Here is a 6,618-nt window from a genome sequence, read left to right as displayed (position 1 = left end):
GAGTCCCTACTGCATCGATCTGCCTAAAACTGTGGATTACCTGACAGTACAGACAAACAGATGTGACTTTACGTAAACTCAGTGTGTAACTCAACAGAAATAGACATGCAATGCAAACAGAATCAAATACTCAGTCTGATATAGACACAGATAGATATAGATATAATAAACAGAATTAGATAATCAGAATCCTAACCCCATCCTCTACACACCATCTCCGACCATCCCAACACACCATGTGGGGCTGAAAACACCCACCCATCCCTACGCACCATGTTGTGCCAATACGACACGTATCAGATATAGTGCAACCAAGCTGTCAGATACTAGGCGATGATCGCCGTACAGAACACTTCCTCCATCAATACAAAACCCACCCACAATCATAAACAGAATAGATACAGAATACATATACATAATTGACAGATTAAAACATGCTTATATATACAGATATCAATTATACAATTAACATAGTAATCGAACATGTATATTCATACTCAAAACAGTGTTTCAGGCTATCAGGTCACATAATTTTAGGGTTTAGTTAGCCCTTACCAACCATACAGTAGGCCCACAGTCGATTGAGACGACCCGTGCGACCCTAGGAGAAATTTTAGAAACATAGACCCACATACCGGTGTGGATTGTCCGTATGGGCTGACACGCCCAGATTGGCCTTACCCGTATGGCCTACACAAACTAGCCCAAGAATTTACATGCTTGTGAGTCATGCCAGTGTGGGCTCACACACCCTTGTCCTCCCACACGACCTACCACACAGGTGACCACACGCCCGTGTGGCTTCCACAGAACTATTTTATGGCTTTTGCTGAAACTTTGATTTCTATTTTTCAGGTACACACTTGGTACGGTTTTGATGCTACTGCAAACACAAACACTCTAGAACCTAAAAATCGGTATACTGACACTCAGAATCAGTCTTAATACATGGTTAAATCGAAACCCAAAACCAATTATAACTCAAATCAAGCATTACCGCTTAGCCCAACACTCCGGTCGATTAGCTACTAACCTACAGGAGTAGAATCACGAACTTCTTGATTCGTTGTCGCCCAAAACAACAATAACCCCAATTAATCATTAGAAAAACACAAGTTACCAAAAAGCAAAACTCCACTTACCGGAACGTGCAACAAAAATAGTAATAACGAAGACAGAAGTGTGACAATCGAAAAACAGGAATCGAAACCAAAAGGGAGAAAAAGAAGAGGGAAACGACAAAGGAATAGGGTACCAGCGTCAATTTCCTTAGGAGAAGGGAGAAATTTTTTGCAAAAAGAAAAGATACCCCTTTTTGATAACCCTCAAATCCCATATTTTTCTTCCACTGACCCCCACTCTTAGTCTTTTAATACAATCGAAACTCTTTCAGTCAAACGAGCAAAAATAATCTCTCTCGCTGGCGTAGGGAGTCAAACACAGGACCTCCAACATATCCACACCCTTACCACTCAAACCAGCAAGCTCATTTTGATATGAATCTACAGGCAATCTAATAAAAGCCCACTGAATAGAGATAGGGCTAAATTCCAAAAATGACCAAAATTTACTAAAACTAAGGCTTAAACTTGGGACCTCACACACACGCCCAGAACACTTAATCACTGAAGGAGACAGATCTTTGTGTCAAGTACTTACAAAAACATAAATAAAAAGATTAGGGCGTTACATTTAAACACATTTTCTCATTGGTCAGTCCATTTTTTTCACTTTCTTTTGTTTCTATTGCTGCCCTTAACACTAGCATTTTCTTCTCCTCTCTTTTTCCTGGTGATCATACCCTAGTTATCATCGCACCCCCACCACCTTTGAATCGCTAATTTCACTCCTCTTGTCATATCACCTTTTGTTCGTGCAAACCTCGTTAGTGTTTAGAACTATCAATAATCATTTCCCGTTCCCAATTGTAGTAGGTTGGTAAGTGAAACTCCCTATATTGATTGGACTCAGGTTGTGGTTAACCCTCTTTCATTTTGTTCAATCGATTTCTACTAGACCTTGTTGAAACCTTTATGTTGATTCCTAATGTGTAATGTTTTGTGTGTCAAAAAAATGATCTGATCTAGACGAGAACGGATCGAATATGAACTATATAAGTACACCAGAGAAGTGAGGGTGTCGCACGAGCGTGTAGCTGAAGGTGTGTATCTTGACTTTTTGTTCCGTGTATATGTCTTAACAATGTATAACCGTGTGTGCATGGGTTAGGCCAAATATATAGGGGTTTATTTGTGCATATTGGTTGTTAATTTTATCTATTAATGTTAGTACAATATCCTAATGGTTTCAGTTGTGACAAGTAGCATCATATCTGAAAATGTTACATCCTCTATTAAGTCGCTAAAAAATTGTGAGTATTGTTTGGTTAAAAACTCAACCGTGCGTTTTAAGTATGATAATTGATAAATGCCAAAAGTAACATGTTTTAGCCTCATTCTTAATGCGTTTTTGGATTATTATTCGATTTAAAATGGTGAATTTTTTGCTCCTAATCCTTTAATTCATGTTTCTATACTCATGAGAGCCTTTGAAAGCAAAATGAGCAAAAAATGAAAGAAAATCGGAGCAAGTTTCAGGAGTGATAAATCGTAATTTATACATATTTTTACCCATGCTTAACGTATTTTATGGAAGATTTTCCATTAGAATTGGTGAATTCAATGCTCCTAATGCTTCAATTTCATGTTTTATACTTAGAAGAGCATAGGAGAGCGAAAGAAACGAGAAATGGGCCAAAAACAGATAAAAATGGGCCAAAGTACGAATTCAACATGGCTTGGACCTCCTCACACTGGCAGACCACATGGCCATGTCAATTTGGCAGATTCGAAGCACAACTCACACGGGCGTGTCCCTGCCGAGCCCAACTTGAGTCCAATTCAGAAAATGCCAATTTTTAGGGCTTCTAGGCATTCTAAAACCTATAAATACACCCTAGAGGAGGAAAGTAAGGGGGCACAGAGGGAGGAAGGAAGGAATTACTTGAAGGAAGCTGATTGATCCATCTCAGAAGTTGGATTGATCCAACGCTCACTTAGCAAACTTTTTGGAACTATGCGATACATTTAAAATTAATGGTGTTTCTGATGATGCCATTCGACTTTGGTTATTCCCTTTTTCATTGAGGAACAAAGCTAAACAGTGGTTGAACTCGTTACCACGAGGGTCAATTACTACTTGGGAGCGAATGACCGAAAAATTTCTATTAAAATATTTTCCGCCGGCTAAAACGGTGAAATTACGTAATGATATCTCTTCATTTGTGCAGATAAACTTAGAAACACTCTACGATGTATGGAAGAGATACAAGGACCTTTTGAGAAGGTGCCCTCAGCATGGGTTACCGCTTTGGCTTTAGGTTCAAACATTCCATAATGGCCTGAATCCTTCAAATTGACAAATGGTTGACGCAGCTGCTGGCAGAACCATCAATAATAAAACACCTGAAGAGGCTTATGAGTTTATAGAGAAGATGTCACCGAATAACTACCAGTGGCAAGTCATGAGGACTAAGCCAACTAAAACAGCAGGTGTTTATAACGTTGATTCGGTTACTATGCTGTCAAACCAGGTAGAACTTCTAAATAAAAAGATTGATGGTTTTCTTAGTTCTTCACAGGTTCACCCAGTAATGCAGTGCAAAGCAGGTGGAGGTGGAACAAACCATTTGGAATACCAACCTTATGGCCACAACATGGATAACGAACAGTTAAATTACATGGGTAATAATCCTCGATCATAAAACAACCTTATGGCCACCCAAATTTCTGGTGGGGCGGTCAAGGAAATCAAAGACCACAACATCCTTTAGGTTTTCAACAGCCACCCTATCAACAGGAAAAGAAACCAAACCTTGAAGAGATGCTCACAAAGTTTATCTCAGTGTCAGAAACCCATTTTTAGAACACCGAAACAACACTTAAAAATCAACAAGCGCCAATCCAAGGGCTCGAAACTCAGATAGGCTAGCTTTCTAGACTAATCTCCAAACGACCACAAGGTAGCTTGCCAAGTAATATTGAACCCAACCTAAGGGAATAGCTCAACACGATTAATGTTCAAGATGAAGAAGGATTCGTTGAGCCTAAGCCAAAACTGAGGCAAGAAACTGTGGTAAGCAGAGGTCAAGGTGAGGTAGGTCATAATAAAAACAAATAAGTGAATGTCGAATATAAACCTCGTGTGCCGTACCCCAACGCGACAAGGGAAGACCGCTCAGATGACCAATTTGCTAAATTTCTTAAACTCTTAAAAATTTACATATTAACTTACCGTTTATTGAAGCTCTATCCCAGATGCCAAACGCAATGAATTTTTTAAAGGAGCTTTTAGCAAATAAGCGAAAGTTAGATGAGGTGTTGCATGTGGAGCTAAACGTAGTTTGCTTAACTATTCTCTAAAATAAACTACCCAACAAACTAAAAGATCCAGGGAGTTTTACGATTAGTTTAGATGTTAATAATGCATTAGCTAATTTGGAGCCTAGTATTAAAGCCATGCCCTACAAAATGTTCAAACAATTAGGTCTCAGGAAACCCAAACAGACTAGGATGAGCATTCAATTAGCAGACAAAACTATAAGATTTCCTAGGGGTATTATTGAAGACATGCTAGTTAAAATCGATAAATTTATATTTCCTGTTGACTTCATTGTTTTATACATAGAAGAAGATAGCAACACTCCTTTGATTTTAGGAAGGCCTTTTTTAGCAACTGCTAAAACGATTATTGATGTTGGCACAGGTGAACTCACACTCCGCGTGGGAGACAAAACAATGACCCTTCAAGCTCGCAATTCTGGCAACACATCGAAAATTGAAGGTGATCGTTTAACCCATTCTACTAAAACTGACAATATGGTACAACCTACTTTACAGGAAATGAGTCTGAAGGAAGCACATGAGTCATTCTCAAGCAGTAGCAGAGGACTTGTTCATGGAGATCGAAGGCTACAAATCGAGGAGCTAGATGAATGGCGGACGCATAAACCAAGAACACACGATAAACAAGAACTACACCAAAATGAGCTCAACACCTTCCCACATAAACTTAGGTTGGAGATAAAGTCTTATTAGATGCCGCAGATCCTCACATTGTCACTACCACACTGAATGAAGAAATTCCTCTTACGGTACTTAGCATTTTCCCATTCGGTATAGTCAAGGTAAGTCATCTCAAGTTCGGCACTTTTAAGGTAAACAATACCATTCTAAAACCTTATTTTGATGAGAATGATAGCAGAAATGAGGAGTATAAACTCCTCGAACCCCTATAACCACTCAATGAAGAGGTAAGTCGAGCTTAGACTAAAAATAAGCACTTCTTGGGAGGCAACCCGAGCACTAACTATATTAACTTCTTTAAATTTTAGTGTTTAACACCTAACTTACTAACGGAGCTCTTGAATACAGGTTTACCACATAGACACGGCAAAGTACACGGGCGTGCTAAGGGTCGTGTGAAAACAGAGCAAAGATTTCCCCAACACGGGCTACGATAAATCGCCACGGCTGTGTGACATGGCCGTGGGAGAACTTGCCAAAATAACATTGGCGTGCGGCACGCCCGTGCCTTGAAACTGTGGCCGAACCTATCAAATTAACACAGGCGTTCGGCATGCCGGTGTCTAGCACCCGTGGTCAAGCCTATTAAATTAACACGAGCATGGGCCTACATACACGGGCGTGAGAGAAGCGAACAATGCCAGACACGACCGTGCGACACGACCATGTGAACCAACAAGCCCAAGCCCAAGGTACACGGGCATGGGGAAATTGTCAGACGCGCCCAAATTCAAAATTCACGAATCACACGGGCTAAAATTGGGGAACACGGGCGTGTTCCTTGGCCGTGTGCCCTAAAATCTATAAATAGGCTATACTATTCATTGTCTTCTTCACCCAAAAAACCCTAACCCTAGCCGCTGCAAGTCCACACGCCCTCCCTGCCACGCCCGTGCCCCACTTCCAACTTCATTCTCGACGCCCAATCTCTTTCCTTTAGCATATACAATGTCGTCTTCAAGTGGTAAAAAGCCCGTTGTCCTTGCTTCAAAGTAAAGGAAGGGAGCGTCATCTTCCTCGGGTCCCACTGCGGAAGTTCGTCACCTTTTCCTGATGTTCCCCATCGGGCCCCAAGAAGAACTCTTCCAAATACTCCGGGCCTGACCTTTAATTGCGGGCTGTTGCATCGACCGGGCTGTAATAGAACAAGTTCAATTGGCTGATGTGATTCGGGCCCTCCTAACCACCGACCTTTAGGAGATTTTCTTTGGGATCATCGAGCCGACGTATCTCGAGCTTACGATGGAATTATGCTCCACATTTCATCTTCAGACCGTGATGACGAACTAAGATGATCTCGACACGATGCAATTTCGCCTAGGCGGATTAATCCGCCAGCTCAGCGTCCCAAAATTCAATACTGCTCTGGGTTTATATATAGAGGAATTCAAGGAGGAGAATGACTTACATGCTCTCAACCACCACATCCATCGTTCTCCTCCATGGTGCTAGGACGCACTAGTACCAGGTGAGGCCACCTACAATCCTAGCCGCTCCAAGGCATCGGCTCTCCCTCCATCTCTGAGGTACCTAC

The 6,618-nt window shown here is 41.2% G+C and overlaps 1 non-coding gene across 1 annotated transcript; it reads right to left on the bottom strand.

The window, feature by feature from the left end:
* Positions 1-3,256: 3,256 nt before the first annotated feature.
* On the bottom strand, positions 3,257-3,363 carry LOC128295728 (small nucleolar RNA R71). The gene has a single exon (XR_008286287.1). It is a non-coding gene; the product is annotated as a small nucleolar RNA R71 (small nucleolar RNA).
* Positions 3,364-6,618: the final 3,255 nt, after the last annotated feature.

The sequence above is a fragment of the Gossypium arboreum genome, chromosome 7, assembly GCF_025698485.1.
Source record: "Gossypium arboreum isolate Shixiya-1 chromosome 7, ASM2569848v2, whole genome shotgun sequence".
NCBI lineage: Eukaryota > Viridiplantae > Streptophyta > Magnoliopsida > Malvales > Malvaceae > Gossypium > Gossypium arboreum.
This window is presented reverse-complemented; position numbering and strand designations above follow the sequence as displayed.